General features: G+C 36.6%; 1 protein-coding gene across 1 annotated transcript in view; it reads left to right on the top strand.

The window, feature by feature from the left end:
- NDUFS4 (NADH:ubiquinone oxidoreductase subunit S4) overlaps positions 1–17,368 on the top strand; it is a 121,996-nt gene that overhangs the window by 38,504 nt on the left and 66,124 nt on the right. The window lies entirely within an intron of this gene.

Genomic DNA, 17,368 nt, shown 5'->3' with positions numbered 1-17,368 from the left:
TATATAACAAAATTTACCATTTGAACCATTTTACAGTGTAGTTTGGTGGTGTTACCTGGAGGAGCGTGTGGCAGCCCACTCCAGTATTCTCATCTGGAAAATGCCATGGACAGAGGAGCCTGGTGGGCTACAGTCCACGGGGTCACAAAGAGTCGGACATGACTGAAGCACCTTAGCACCTTAGCAGCAGCAGTGACATTAAGTACTTTCATATTGTTGTGAAACCATCACCATCATAAAGCTCTAGAACTGTTTTTCATCTTACAGAACTGAAACTTTGTACCCATTGAATAATAACTCTTGATCATTCCTCCCACTAGCCCCTGGCACTCACCATTCTATTTTCTGTCTGTGCATTTGACTACTTGGATAATTTGTATGAATGGAACCATGCACCATTTGTCCTTCTCTGACTTATTTCACTTAGCATTTCTTCAGGTTTCATAATCCTGTTGTAGCATATGTTAGAACTTTCTTGCTTTTCAAGGCTGAATAAAAATTTTTTTGTACATACATACCGCATTACTTTTAATCCGCTTATCCACCAATGGACACCTGATTTTTTTTTTTTTTTCCTTTGTTGGCTACTGTCAGTAATGCTTCTATTAACATTTGGTGAACAAATACCAAGTTGTGTACCTGCTTTCAGTTATTTTGGATAAATATCCAAAGTATAATTGTTGGATGATCTGGTAATTCTGTTTTAAATTTTTTGAGGAATTGTCATACTGTTTTCCATAACACCTGCACCATTTTACATTCTAACCAGTGGTTCCAGTTTCTCTGTATCCTTGCCAACCCTTGCTCCTTCCCTTCCTCTGCTTTGTCATCCTAATGAGTATGATACAGTATCTTTTGGTTTTAATTTGCATTTTCTAATAACTAGTTATGTTGAAGATCTTTTCATGTGCTTATTGGCTATTTGTATACCTCCTTTGGAGAAATGTCTATTTAAGTCTTCTGTTCATTTTCGGATTGAGTTGGTGGTGGTTTTGTTGTTGAGTTTAAGTAGTTTTCTTTATGTTCTGCATAAAGGTGGTCATATAAGTGATTTGTAAATGTTTTCTCCAGCCCATTTCTTTTTTTTCCCCACTAAATTACATTCCATTGTGTGGCTCCACCACAGTTTACCAGTTTACTTATTTAAGGACATTTGGTTGCTTCCGATTTTGGGCAATTATGAGTAAAGCTGTGATAAACATTATTGTGCAGATTTTGTGTGGACATATAATTTCAGTTCATTTAGGTAAACCCTAGTAGCACAGTTGCTGATTGTATGTTGAGACTTTGTTTAGCTTTGTACAGATCTGCCAGACTATCTTTTAAAGTTATTATACCATTTTGCATTTCTACCACTGTGAATGAGACTTCTTGCTCCACATGCTCAACAGTATTTGGTGTTGTCAGTTTTTTTGGATTTTAGTCTTTCTAATAAGTGAAGTGGAAGTGTTAGTTACTCAGTTGTGTCTTTTTGTGACCCCATGGACTGTAACCCACCAGGCTCCTCTGTCCATGGAACTCTCCAAACAATAATACAGGAAGGGGAGCCATTCCCTTCTTCCCAACCCAGGAATTGAACCTGGGTCTCCTGCCTTGCAGGCAGATTCTTTACCATTTGAGCCACCAGGGAAGCCCATTCTAATTCATGTATGTAGTAGCATCTCATTGTTACCTTAATTTTTCAATTCCCAAATGACATGATGTTGAAACACCTTTCATATATCTTCTTTGGTGAGGTGTCTGTTCAGATCTTTTGTCCACTTAAAAAAAAAAATTTATTTTTTTTTTTTTGACTGCACTAGGTCTTCGTTTCTGCATGAACTTTCTCTAGTTGCCCCAAACAGGGGCTGCTGTCTAGTTGTGATATGTGGCTTTCTCATTGTGGCGGCTTCTCTTGTTGTGGAGCATGGGCTCTAGGGCATATGGGCTTCAGGAGCTGTGGCTCATGGGCTTAGTTGCCCTGTGTCATATAGGATCTTCCTGGAGCAGGGATTGAACCCATGTCCTCTGCATTGGCAGTCAGATTCTTAACCACTGGACCACTACAAAAGTCCCCTTTTGCCCATTTTTTAATTGGGTTTTTTTCTTACTGTTGGAATTTTAAGGCTTTTTATATTGTAAATAAAAGTTCTTTATCAGATATGTGTTTTGCAAATATTTTCTCCTACTCTGTGCTTTTCATTCTCTTAAAGTGTTTTTCACAAAGCAAAAGCTTTTAATTTTGGTAAAGTCAAACTCATCTAGTTTTTTCTTTAATGTGTGCTTTCATTATGGTGTCTAAAAACAGCACCAACCGAAAGTCACCTAGACTTTTACATTATGTTCTAGAAGTTTGATAGTTTTGTTTCTTACATTCAGAGCTATGATCTGTTTTTTGAATTAATTTTTGTAAAAGGTGTAAGGTTAGATGTAGATTCATTCTTTTGCAGGAGCTATGTTCTAGTTCCTCATATTAAATAGATTATCTTTTTTCACTTGCCTTTGCTTCTTTCCCAAAGATCAGTTGACTCTATTTGAGTAGTATGTTTCTTGGCTATCAATTGTATGTCATTGATCTATTTGTCTATTCTTTTGTCAGTGCTACATTGTCTTAATTACTGATGTGTAGTGAGTCTGAAGTCAGTGTTAGTCCTCTGATTTTGTTATTCTTTCATGAAAGTGAAAGTGAAGTCGCTCAGTCATGTCCGACTCTTTGCGACCCCATAGACTGTAGCCTACCAGGCTCCTTCCTCCATGGGATTCTCCAGGCAAGAATACTGGAGTGGGTTGCCATTTCTTCTCCAGGGGATCTTCCTGACCCAGGGATCGAACCCATGTCTCCTGCATTGCAGGTAGACGCTTTAACCTCTGAGCTGCCAGGGAAGCCCTTCTTTCATAGTATCATGCTATTTTGGATCTTTTGTCCTTCTATTTGAATTTGGAATCAGTTTGCTGATACCCACAAAATAACTTTTTGGAATCTTGATTTGGATGTGATGGTCTATAGAGTAACTTGGGGAGGGCTGGCACCTTAACAATATTAAGTCAGGAAGAGCATGGGTGAACTTGGAATAGCCCCTTCATTTTATTAGATGTTTGTGATTTCTTTCATCAGAGTTTTCTAGTATTCTTCATATAGATGCTTTCTTAGACTTACTCCTAAATATTATTTATTTTTTGGTGATAATGTAAATGATACTGTATGTTTTGCTGGTTATATGGTGGGTGTATCAATTTACATTCCCACCAACAGTGTTCCCTTTTCTCCACACCCTCTCCAGAACTCATTGCTTCTAGACTTTTTGATGGTCATTCTTATTGGTGTAAGTTATTTCTCTAATAATTATTGATATTGAGCATCTTTTCATGTGTTTGTTGTCCCTCTACATGTATTCTTTAGAGAAATGTCTATTTAGGTCTTCTGCCTATTTAGGTCTTCTGCCATTTGTTGATTGGGTTGTTTTTTTGATATTGAGCTACATGAGCTTTTATCTATTTTGGAGATTAATCCTTATGCTAGTTGCTTCATTTGCAAATACTTTTCTTTCACATTCTCAGGGTTGTCTTTTCACCTGGTTTATGGTTTCCTTTAGTGTGCAAAAGCTTTTGAATGTAAGTAGGTTTCAGTGGTTTAATTTTAGTTTTATTTTCATTACTCTCGGAGGTGAGTCAAAAAAGATCTTGCTGAGATTTATGTCAGAGTGTTCTGCCTATGTTTTTGTCTGACAGTTTTATAATGTCTAGCTTTACATTTAGGTCTTTAATGCATTTTGAGGTTTGGGGGTTTTTTTGTTTGTGGCATTAGGGGGTGTTCTAATTTCATCCTTAAAGAGTTTTTCTAGCACCACATATTGGAAAAAAATGTCTGCACTCTATATTTTTGCCTCCTTTGTCATAGATTAGGAGTTCATAGGTGCATGGGTATATCACTGGGCTTTCCATTGTTGCATTGATCTATATTTCTTTTTTTGTTCCAGTACTGTAGTGTTTTGATGACTGTAGGTTTTTAGTATAGTCTGAAGACAGAAAGCCTGATTCCTCCAGCTCCGTTTTTCTTTTTTAAGATTGCTTTGGCTGTTTGAGCCACCAAGGAATCCCCTTTTAACGTATTGTTGGATTCAGTTTGCTGGTGTTTTGTGTGTTGATGACTTTCTGCATCTATGTTCATTGGTGATATTGTCCTGTAGTTTTCTTTTTTTGTGATACTTTTGTTTGGTTTTGGTATCAGAGTAATGGTGACTTCATAGAATGAGCTTACGAGTATTCCTCCCTCTAATTTTTTTGGATAAAATTGAAAAGTTTAGCTCTTACTTAAATGTTGGATAGAATTCACCTGTGAAGCCACCTGGTCCTGGATTTTTGTTTTTTTGGAAGACTTATTAAAGCCAGAGTTTCAGTTTCATTACTGGTCATTGCTCTGTTCATATTTTATACTTCTCCATGGTTCAGTCTTAGAAGGTTATACTTTTTTAAGAATTTGTCTATTTTTGCCAGATTGTCCATTTCATTGGCATATAATTGCTTGTGATAGTCTATTATGATCCTTTGGTTTCTGCATTGTCCATTGTAATTTATCCTTTTCCATTTCTAATTTTATTGATTTGAATCCTCTACCTTTTTTCCTTGATGGAAGCTAAACGTTTAACTGGTGACTCAGATGGTAAAGAATCCGCTTGCAACATGGAGACCTGGGTTTGATCCCTGGGTTCCAAAGATCCCCTGAAGATGGGAGCAGCTACCCACTCCAGTATTCTGGCCTGGAGAATTCCATGGAGAGAAGCCTGGTGTGCTATAGTCCATGGGTCACAAAGAGTCAGACATGACTGAGCAACTTTCACTTCACTTTATCTGGTTTATCTTCTCAAACAACCCATTTTTAGTTTCACTGATCTTTGCTATTGTTTTCTTCATTTCTATTTCATTTATTTCTCCTCTAATCTATATGATTTCTTTCCTTTAACTAACTTTGGTTTTATTTGTTTTTCTTTCTCTAGTTGCTCTAGATGAAAAGTTAGGTTGTTTATTTGAGATTTTTCTTGCTTCTCGAGGTAGAATTGTATTGCTATAAATTTCCCTCTGAGATTTGCTTTTGCTGTGTCTCAGAGGTTTCGGGTTGTTGTGTTTTCATTGTCATCTGTTTCTAAGTATTTTTTAAATTTTTTCTTTGATTTCTTCACTGTGATGTCTTTGTTATGTAGTAACGTATTTTTTAGCCTTCATGTTTGTGTTTTTTACAGTTTTCTTTTTTTCTGTAATTGATTTCTAACCTCATAGCATTGTGGTTGCAAAAGATGCTTGATAAGATTTCAGTTTTCATAAATTTACGATGGCTTGCTTTATGACCCAAAATGTGATCTATCATAGAGAATGTTATGTGTACACTTGAGAAAAAGTGTATTTTGCTTTTCTTGGCTGGAATGACCTATAAATGTTAAGTCTGTTTAGTTTAATGTGTCATTTAAGGGCTGTGTTTCCTTATCACTTTTCTGTCTGGATAATCTATCTATTGGTACAAGAGTAGTGTTAGAGTACCCTACTATTGTTGTGTTATTGCTGATTCTCCGTTTTATGGCTGTTAGCATTTGCCTTATACACTGAAGTGCTCCCGTGTTGGGCACATAAATATTTACGATTAATATCTTCTTGAAATGATCCTTAGATCATTATGTAGTATCCTTCACTGTCTCTTGTAATAGTCTTTATTTTAAAGTCTTTTTTGTCTGATATGAGTATTTCTACTCCAGCTTTCTTTTGATTTCTGTTTGCATAGAACATATTTTTCATCCCCTCACTTTCAGTCTATGTGTCTTCTTAGACCTGAAGTGGGTCTCCTGTAGAAAGCATCTGTACAAGCCTTATTTTTGTATCCATTCAGCCAGTCAGTGTCATTTGGTTGGAACACTTAATGCATTTCCATTTAAGGTAATTTTTGATAATCTGTGTTACCATTTTCTTAATTTTGTTTGGGTTTCTTTTTGTATGTTTTTTTCTTTTTTATGTTTTTCTTCTCATGTTTCTCACCTAGATAAGTTCTTGTAGTGTTTTTTGTAGAGCTAGTTTGATAGTGCTGAATTCTCTTAGCTTTTGCTTGTCTGTAAAACTTTTGATTTCTCAGTTGAATTTGATTGAGATCCTTGCTGGGTAGAGTTATCTTGGTTGTTGGTTTTTCCCTTTCATCACTTTAAATATATCCTGCCACTGCCTCTGGCCTGCAGAGTTTCTGCTGAAAAATCAGCCAATATATTTATGGGAATTCCCTTGTATGTTGTTTGTTGTTTTCTCTTTCTGCTTTTAATATTTTTTCTTTGAATTTAATTTTTGCTACTTGGACAGATATGTGACGTGGTGCATTTCTTCTTGGGTTTACCCTGTATGGGACTCTCTGTGCTTCCTGGACTTGGGTGAGCGATTTCCTTTCCTATACTCTTGTTATTCATCACTAAGTCATGTCTGACTCTTTCCAGCTTCTTCAACTACAGCATGCCAGGCTTCCTGTCCTTCACCATCTCCCTGAGTTTGCTCAGACTCATGTCCATTGAGTCATGGATGCCATCCAACCATCTCATCTTCTGTTGCCCCCTTCTCCTCCTGCCCTCAATCTTTCCCAGCATCAGGGTCTTTTCCAGTGAGTCAGCTCTTCATATCTGGTGGCCTAAGTATTGGAGCTTCAGCATCAGTTGTTTCAGTGAATGTTCAAGGTTGATTTCCTTTAAGATTGACAGGTTTGATCTCCTTGCATTCCAAGGGACTCTCAAGAGTCTTCTCCAGCACCACAGTTTGAAAACATCAGTTCTTTGGCACTCAGCCTTCTTTATTGTCCAACTGTCACATTCGTACATGACTGCTGGTAACATGTTAGGAAGTTTTCAACTGTAATGTCTTCAAATATTTTTTCAAACCCTTTTTCTTCTCGTGGGACCCATATAGTTTGACTGTTGGTACATTTCAGTCAGTCCAGTTCAGTTTCTCAGTCGTGTCCAACTCTTTGCAACCCCACGGGCTGCAGCATGCCAGGCTTCCCTGTCCATCACCAACTCTGAAGCTTGCTCAAACTCATGTCCATCAAGTCAGTGATGCAACCATCTCATCCTCTGTCGTCCCCTTCTCCTCCTACCTTCAGTCTTTCCTGTCATCGGGTCTTTTTCAGTGAGTCAGTTCTTCGCATCAGGTGGCTAAAGTATTGGAGTTTCAGCTTCAGCGTCAGTCCTTCCACTGAATATTCAGGACTAATTTCCTTTAGGATGGACTGATTGGATCTCCTTACAGTCCAAGGGACTCTCAAGAGTCTTCTTTAAAACCAGTTCAAAAGCATCAGTTCTTTGACGCTCAGCTTTCTTTATAGTCCAACTCTCACATCCATACATGACTACTGGAAAAACCATAGTTTGACTAAACGGACCTTTGGTGGCAAAGTAATGTCTCTGCTTTTTAATATGCTGTCTAGGTTTATCAGAGCTTTTCTTCCAAGGAGCAAGCATCTTTTAATTTCACGGCTGCAGTCACTGTCTGCAGTGATTTAGGAGCCCAAGAAAATAAAGTCTGTCACTGTTTCCATTGGTACATTTAATGCTGTCCTAAAAGTTTCTGAGACTGTCCTCATTTCTTTTTGTTCTTTATTCTGCTCCACAGCAGTTATTTTCACCATTTTATCTTCTAACTCACTTATCTGTTCTTCTTCCTCAGTTATTCTGTTATTGATTCCATCTAGTGTGTTTGCCACTTTAGTTGTGTTTATCACTGATTGTTTTTTAGTTCTGCTAGGTCTTTGTTAAACATTTCTTATATCTTCTCGGTCTATGCCTCCATTCTGAGTCTTTGAGTCATCTTTACTGTCATTACTGTGAATTATTTTCAAGTAGATTGCCTATTTTCTCTTCATTTATGTGATCTTGTGGGTTTTTACCTTGCTTCTTCCTCTGCAGCATATTTCTCTTTTGTATCATTTTGTTTAACTTAGTTTGTTTATGATCTCCTTTCTATCCACTGCAGGCTCCTTTCCACTTCTGTTGTTTGCCCCTTGGTTGGTGAGGTTGGTCCAGGGGATTGTACACCCTTCCTGGTGGGAGGGATAGTAATCTATACTCTGGTGGGTGATGCTGAGTGTTTATCCTCTTATGGGAAGGACGGTGTCAGGTGGTATGGTTTGAGGTGTCTGTGAGCTTAGTATGGCTATAGGCATCCTTTCTTTTGATGAGGGGGGCTGTGTTACTGTCTTGCTGGTTGTTTGGTATGAGGTGTCCAGCACTCAGGCCTGCAGGCAGTTGGGTGTACCTAGGTCTTAGCGTTGTGATGGCTACCTGCCCTCGGGATACAAGAGGAGAAGCCTTCTGCAGGGACTGTTTCAAGGTGTTTCATGTCCACAAGTTCAGAGTGACGATTGGGAGGAACAGCCAATCATTTGGGTGAGAAGCTTCTTCAGACATGAAGGGGCTTTGGTCCAGTCCACACCGTAGCAGGTCTTTGAGGGCCCGAGTGGAGAATCTGACAGAAATGTGTGCTTTGTGACAGAGGCTGTTGTTTAGGTTCCTGTTGCTGTGGGAACAGCCTGTGGCCCAAACCCAGAATATAGAGCAAAGCCCCAGTGGAAATGCTTGAGGTTATATTGATTGCTCTCTTCTATAGTTTCTTATAGTGGAAACAGGTGGTTGAATATTCCTTTTTTTTTTCTAATATATACATTCAGTGTTATAAATTTCTAAACACTGCATTTGGTGTATCCCACAAAATTTTGAAATATATTTTCATTTTGTTCAAAATATTTTAAAATTTCTCTTGAGAATTCCTCTTTTGACACATAAGTTATTTAGAAGTATGTTGTTTAGTCTCCAAATACAAATACCTCTTAAGTATCATGGGGGTTAGGGGTGCTTCCCTGTGACTTTGAAAATTTATGTATAATTTTGACTCCCTCCAAACCTGATATCTTACAAATAGCATACTATTGGCCAAAAGCCTTACTGATGACATGAATAGTTGATTAAATTATTTTGTATGTTGTATATATTATATACTATATTCTTACAATAAAGTAAGCTAGAGAAAAGAAAATGTTGAGGAAATCATAAGGAAGAGAAAACGCATTTATAGTACATGAATGTACTTAAAAAAAATCTATGTGTAAGTGGACCTATGCAGCTCAAATGCATGTCGTTAGAGAGTCAACTGTAATTAGGGATTTTCTGGTTTTCTGTTGCTTATTTCTAGTTTAATTCCATTGTTGACTGAGCATATACATGGTGTGTTTTTTTATTTTTTTTTAATTTGTTAATGTATATTATGGCCCAGAAGGTGGTTTATCTTTGTGACTGTTCCATGTATATTTCATGTATATATATTAATGTATATTCTGCTGTTGTTGGATGAAGCAAGCATTCCATAAATGTCTTAAATTCAGTTGATTGAATGGGCTCTTCAGTTCAACTCTATCCTTACTGATATTCTGCCTAGTGGCTCTGTCAAATTACTATTAAAAGAGTAGTGAAGTCTCCAGCTATACTAATGGATTTCTTTGTTTCTCCTCGCAGTTCTTTTAGTTTTCTTCCTCACATATTTTGACATGCTCTAAAGGTGGCATATACTTTAGAACTGTTAATGTTTTCTTGGAGAATCGACTCCTTTATGATGATGTAATGCCCTTCTTTGTTTGTGATAATGTTCTTTTTGCTGAGATTTGCTTAGAGATTAATATAGCTACAGAAGTGACATTTAATTTCCGTAAGCATGGTGTGTCTTTCTCCATCTCTTTACTTTTTTGTTGTTGTTCATCTTTTTACTTTTAATGTCTGTGTCTGTATTTAAAATGGGGTTCTTTCAGGAAACATCACTGGGTCCTGGGTTTTTGTTTCCATCACTTGACACATTTTCTCTTCCCATTGGTGTAGTCTTTTCTCATTTAACACGTTGACTGGGGCATTATTGCAGAAACTAATGCCTGTGGCTGGTGATTTATTATGTAAGTGAATATGGAAACATCTCTGGTTAGTAATATAGGGGTAACAAAAGACGTATTAATATGTCTCTGGTCAATGAGTTGTTAAGGTGATTAGCAACATAGTTGGCATTAATGTCTACTGTGTTCATACCCTGCTTTAGTCCTCCAATTTTGAGGGTGATTTTTTTCTTGATTCCTGAGTCCTTTATATATTCTAGGTATTAGTCTTTTATCTACTCTGTGTACCATACTTATTATCTCTGATTTTTCCTTTAATTTAGTCTGCAGTGCCTTCTATTGTTCAGAAGTTATTTTGCTTTGTGGATAGTCTACAGTTCACAGATAGCCTTTTTTAAAAATTAATTGTTTTTGTCTGTGCTGGGTCTTTGCTGCACATGGGCTTTCTTTAGTTGGGCAAATGAGGTCTACTCTTCATTGTAGTGCACGGTCTCATTGCAATGGCTTCTCTTATTGTGGAACACAGGCTCTAGGTGTGTGAGCTCAGCAGTTGCAGTTCACAGGCTCTAGAGCACAGGCTTAGTAATTGTGCACAAGCTTAGTTGCTCTGTGGCATGTGGGACCTTCCTGGACCAGGGATTGAATCCATGTCTTTTGCATTGGCAGGTGGATTCTTAACCACCAAGAAAGTCCAGTGGATATTGTATTTTGATTTTAAAAACTATTATGTTTTATCCCAGTAATTTATACAAACAATACAGTGTGTATATGTATTACTCTATCTGGAATTCCTTGGTATATGATGTAACTATTTTATAAGAGGATTTAAATATTTTTCTTCCATGGAAGAATAGCTAGTTGTCTCAGTATCATTTACTGAATATTCTAGCTTTTCACCACAGAATTGAAATTGCACTTTTATCATATAATAAATTTACAGATCTAAGTAATTTGTTTCTGTACTTTGAACTATTTATTTGATCTATATGTCTGTGCCTGTGCTAACACCATGATATTTTAATTGCTATAACATATTAATTGGTAAGGCAAATCATGCTTTATACAGGCATACCTTATTTTAGTGTGCTTCGCAGATACAGTAATTGAAGGTTTGTGGAAGCCCTGCATTGAGCAAGTCTGTCAGCACCATTTCCCAACAGCATTTGGTCACTTCTGTCTGTCACATTTTGGGAATTCTCATTTTACTTCAAACTCTTTCATTATTATTACCACCTTTTTTTAAGACAGTGATCACTGATCCTTGATTTACTATTTCAGAAAGATTGTGGCTTGTTGAAGTCTCAGTTGATGCTTTGCATTTTTTAGCAATAAAGTATTTTAAAATTAACATTTTTTAAAAAAAGATACAATGCTATTGCACACTTAATAGACTATAGTATAGTACAAATATAACTATTATATGCTCCAGCAAACCAAAACATTTGTGACTTTCTTTATAGCTATATTTCCTTTATTGCAGTAGTTTGAAAGTGAACCTGCAACATCTCCAAAATATGCCTCTGATTGTTTTTCAAAATTTTCTTGGCTGTTTTTGTGAGTTACTTTTCCCTAATGAGAATCATCTAACTTTATAAAAATTCTGTTAGAGGTTTCATAATTATTATATTTAATTTGTAGATTAATAACTGACATCTTTACGGTAAACTAGCTTCCATTATTTACAAGATATGCCAAAAGTATGTGTGTGTTCAATTCCTTTCTTTAAGGCATTCCAAACCAGTAAAGTTATTGCTTAATGACCAGTATAGCTCAATGATTTGGCCTTCATAAATATGAACTTTTCATATATTTGTTGTGTTTTGTAATATTATTACTGTCATCACCACAACATCTAAATTTCTTATTCCCTTTGTTAAACTCATATATATTTATTTTGATACCCTGTTGGTATAAACTTAAACGTATTTCTTTCTCCTTTATGATTTCTATTATGCCCTTCAGATTCTTTGTTACTACCTTCCAAAATTACCCTTGCCCGCATTCTCCTCCTTATACTCTTCAGTTCCATTCCAAAGTCTGGTATGTGAGCATAATTACTCTTATCCCTCTTACACAGATCTTTCCTTAGTCTGTTGGATGACTCTCAAAGAATTAGTTTAAGGTTTTAGCTTGGGTTGTTCCCCCAGGCACAACAGCTGTTAGTTCCTGCTATGAGTTCTACCTGGCTCAGAAAAGCATAAGATATCTACTAGCAAGGTATTATAATTTTCACTTGATCAGCTGAACATTTTAAGATAATATTAATTGCTTAGGTGAAGATTAGACATTATTGGAATAAATTTAAACTAGAATTAAATAACTCATTTGTGAATATATTATAAATTATATTCTCTGTTGTTTCCACTGAATTTAACCAAATCTTTTGTAGATCTTTGCCTTTCCTTTTACTCTGCATATTTTCCCAGAATATTAAAATGATCTCTTGACCTCTGGTGTTTATTTTCCCTGTTAATAATTAGTTCTTTCTTGCTTCTGTCAGGTGAGTACAGTATGATGAAGACAGTTTAAATTTTCTCTATAAGCTTGTTTAGGTGCTCAGTCATGTCTGACTCTGCGATCCTTTGTTGCCCACCAGGCTCCTCTGTCCTTGGGATTTTTCAGGCAAAAAGATTGCCTTTTAAAACAAACTAAAACTATGATCTGATCCACTTATTAGAATAGCACAGACTCATCATTGGAAAGAAAATAGAGCAACCAGCTTCATGTTACAAATATACAAAAATGAAATTGAGATGCAGAGGGGTTAAATGATTTGTTCATAGACACAATAGTAAGTAGTAAAATCAGAGTTAGAAATAATATCTCTTAATATCCATTTCCAGGATACCTCATTTTCTTTCAGGAAATTTATACAAAAAGCTAAATAAAATTGATCATCTGTACACTCTAATAATAACTGATAACATCACAGCCCTCATGGTTTATCCTTTGAACTCAGAATTTAGATTGACACTTAAGAAACTTGGAAATGTACAGGTCAGTTAATAAAAGAAATGAGTAGATAGCAAGGCAGGTTCATGGAGCAAATTAAATTTCTAAGTTTCTCAAAAATAAGTACAATAGCAAAATAAAATTGCCATTTGTTTACTAATCATTGCATATTAGTTATTTCTACATGTATACTTCCTAGTATTATGATACATGGTCAACTAAAATATGATTATTAATATTTGACAGTTTTTGCTTTTTGATCGTTGCTAATAATGCTGCTATGAATATTTGTGTACAAGTATCTATTTGAGTCTCTGTTTTCAATTATTTTGGGGATGTACCCATAAGTGGAATTGCTGGACCATATGTTAATTCTGAGTTTAATTTTTTTTTAGAAACTGCCATGCTGTTTTCCACAGCAACTGCATTTTACATTCTTACTAGCAGTGCACAAGGGTTCTTATTTCTCCATATTCTACCAATACTTATTATTATTTTTGTAACTATCCTCATGAGTATGAGGGCTTCCCTGGTAACTTTAGGTTTGATCCTTGGGTTGGGATCCCCTGGAGAAGGAAATGGCAACCCACTCTGGTATTCTTGCCTGGTGAATTCAGTGGACTTTGAAACCTGGCAGGCTACAGTTCATGGGGTTGCAAGAATCGCTTGCCACTGAACAGCTAATACTTTCTAATGGGTATGACCTGATAGAGTGCCTGAAGAAACTTTGGATGGAGGTTCATAATATTGTACAGGAAGTGGTGATCAAAACCATCTCCAAGAAAAAGAAATGCAAAATGGCAAATGGTTGTCTGAGGAGGCCTTACAAATAGCTAAGAAAACAAGAGAAGCAAAAAGCAAAGGAGAAAAGGAAAGATACACCCATCTGAAGGCAGAGTTCCAAAGAATATCAGGTAGAGATAAGAAAGCCTTCTTAAGTGAACAGTGCAAAGAAATAGAGAAAGCAATAGAATGGGAAAGACTAGAGATCTCTTCAAGAAAATTAGAGATACTAAGGAAACATTTCATGCAAAGATGGGCACAATAAAGGACAGAAATGGTATAGACCTAACAGAAGCAGAGGATATTAAGAAGAGGTGAAAAGAATACACAGAAGAACTACACAAAAAAGATTTTAATGACTTTGGATAACTACGATGGTGTGATCACTCACGTAGAGCCATATATCCTGCAGTGCAAAGTCAAGTGGGCCTTAGGAAGCATCATTACAAAGAAAGCTAGTGGAGGTGATGGAATTCCAGCTGAGCTATTTCAAATCCTGAAAGTTGATGCTGTTAAAGTGATGCATTCAGTATGCCAGCAAATTTGGAAAACTCAGTAGTGGCCACAGGACTGGAAAAGGTCAGTTTTCCTTCCAATCTCAAAGAAAGGCAATGTCAAAGAATGTTCAAGCTACTGCACAATTGCACTCATTTCACATGCTAGCATGGTAACGCTCACAATCCTTCAAGCTAGGCTTCTACAGTGCATGAACTGAGAACTTCCATGTGTATAAGCTGGAATTAGAAAAGGCAGAGGAACCAGAGATCAAATTTCCAACATCTGTTGGATCATAGAAAAAGCAAGAAAGTTCCAGAAAAACATCTCCTTCTGCTTCATTGACTATCCTAAAGCCCTTGATTGTGTGGATCACAACAAACTGTGGAAAATTCTTAAAGAGATAGAAATACCAGACCACCTTACCTGCCTCCTGAGAAACCTCTTATGCAGATCAAGAAGCAACAGTTAGAACCGGACATGGAACAGCAGACTGGTTCATAATTGGGAAAGTGAAGTGGCTCAGTTGTGTCCGACTCTTTGCAACCCCATGGACTGTATCCTGCCAGGCTCCTCCACCCATGGGATTTTCCAGGCAAGAGTACTGGAGTGGGTTGCCATTTACTTCTTCAGAGAATCTTCCTGACCCAGGGATTGAACCTGGGTCTCCTGTGCTGCAGGCAGATTTTTTGCTGTCTGAGCCACCAGGGAAGCCCTATACATCAAGGCTGTATATTGTCACCCTGCTTATTTAACTTCTATGCAGAGTACATCATGCGAAATGCTGGGCTGGATGAAGCACAATCTGGAATCAAGATTGCCAGGAGAAATATCAAAACCTCAGATATGCAGATAACACCACCCTAATGGCAGAAAGTGAAGAGGAACTAAGGAGCTTCTTGATGAAGGTGAAAGAGGAGAGTGGAAAAAGCTAGCTTAAAACTTAACATTCAGAAAACAAAGATCTTGGCATCCAGTCCCATCACTTCATGGCAAATAGATGGGAAACAATGGAAACAGTGACAGACTTTGTTTTCTTGGGCTTCAAAATCACTGCACATGATGACTATAGTCATGAAATTAAAAGACGCTTGCTCCTTGGAAGAAAAACTATGACAAAACCTAGATAGTGTATTAAAAAGCAGAGACATCACTTTGCCAAGAAAAGTCCGTCTAGTCAAAGCTATGGTTTTTCCAGTAGTCATGTAAAGGTGTGAGAGTTGGATCATAAGGAAGGCTGAGCGTTGAAGAATTGATGCTTTCAAACTGGTGTTGGAGAAGACTCTTGAGAGTCCGTTGAACTGCGAGGAGATCAAACCAGTCAATCCTAAAGAAAATCCATGCTGAATATTCATTGGAAGGACTAATGCTGAAGCTGAAGCTCCAGTGTTTTGGCCACCTGGCACAAAGTTTCAACTCACTGGAAAAGACACTGATGCTGGGAACAATTGAAAGAAAGAGGAGAAGGGGTCAACAGAAGATGAGTTGGTTGGATGGCATCACCAATTCAATGGACATGAGTTTGAGCAAACTCCGGGAGATAGTGAAGGACAGGGAAGCCTTGCATGCTGCAGTCCATAGGGTTGCAGAGTCAGACACGACTTAGTGACTGAACAACAAATCCTTAAAGTATGTATACTTTAGAAGTTTTTAAAAATTTATTTTGTGTTTTGACTAATTTACAATAAGATTTTATCATACAATTTAAAATTCTTTAAATCAGTCAAATCTACTGCAGAGTTTAAAATTGTACAATTCATGGATTATAGTTTTAATCTATCTAATTTGCACTATTTTGATCTAATACTTCTGTTCATTAGAGGAATTATGTAGTTTCATTTCCTTGTAATATAGCTACATTTTCTAATACTTCTAATATTTCAAGTTTTCCTGAGTACCCTTTTCATTGCCTCTTTTTTTTTTTCCTTGCAGTAGATGGATTTGGTTAAAAGTATTCAAAATGTGGTTATTGATCTTAGTGATTTCCAGAGTAAATAGATTTCAAAGGTGCTTAATTATACTTCTTTAGTATATTCTTTTGTGTGGATATATTTCTGAGCAGGGTATTTGCAGTGGAAATGAATGGTGTTAATTTGGGAAAATAATGAACCCTTTTTAGAAAATATATGTTCATGAAATAAAACCTTTTGTATTATGAGTCATCTTTATATTGTTAGTAAGTAGATTTTTTTTATAAAACCATGTAGCTATTGAAAATTAAACATTGGCCTGAAGTTTTGCATCAATTATTGGTGGTTATGTTGTATCGTAAAACAGTTGGACATTACTTAGTGGCTGAACAACAACATCAAAATTATGTTGGTGATTATATTGCATTAAGTGAAATAATTGAACTTAAGTACAGTATATTGGGCTGGTTTAGGTCAATTTTATATATCAACTTACTTTCAAAAAAGAAATCTACATAGGATGGCTTAATATTTTGCAAAATTTTAAAAAGCTAAATTGTCACAATCATTGATGGCTATTACATTCATTGGTGTAAACTACAATGTGTACATGAAATTTAAAAATCTGTTAGTAGTAGTAGTGTTAGTCGCTCAGTCGTGTCCAACTCTTTGTGATTGCATGGACTGTAGCCCACCAGGCTCCTCTGTCCATAGGATTTTCCAGGCAAGAATACTAGAGTGGGCTGCTGTTTCCTTCTCCAGAGGATCTTCCCAACCCAGGGATGGAACACACTTTTCTTACATCTCCTGCATTGGTAGGCATGTTCTTTACCACTAGCGCCAGGCTGCTTTGGGTTGAGGGTGAGACCATACTAATGTAAAAGAGTTAGATTCTGTCCTGATTTTATTGCTGACTTAATGTTTCTATTTTAACTATTCAGACTTTCTTCAATTCTGTGAACGGGATCCAGGATTAAAACAATAATATTAAATGATCATACAAATCATTCCTATTTAAGCTACTTTTGATTTGAAATTAGAGCAAAGAAACTTTTTCTTAATCTTGTGTTAATTGCACAGCTTTTTCTTTATTCCACTAAGAATTTGATTGAGATATTTGTTTCTTTCTGATGGCATCCTTTAGGAATCAGCCTTCTAGAAGGGTTGATATAGCTCTGCATTTTTCCTCCTCATAATGACAAACTAGCCAGTGTACATTTATAGAGAGCAGAACAGTTCTTGTTATTGGGGGCCTTCTATGACTGAGAGCCTATAGACTGCCATAAAGTGCAGCCTTTTGTGAACTGTCTAGTGAGACTCTGCCAAAATCTCAGCAGACAGAACTAATTGTGGAGAAAAA

Source organism: Cervus canadensis, chromosome 16 (genome assembly GCF_019320065.1).
Source record: "Cervus canadensis isolate Bull #8, Minnesota chromosome 16, ASM1932006v1, whole genome shotgun sequence".
NCBI classification, from domain to species: domain Eukaryota; kingdom Metazoa; phylum Chordata; class Mammalia; order Artiodactyla; family Cervidae; genus Cervus; species Cervus canadensis.
This window is presented reverse-complemented; position numbering and strand designations above follow the sequence as displayed.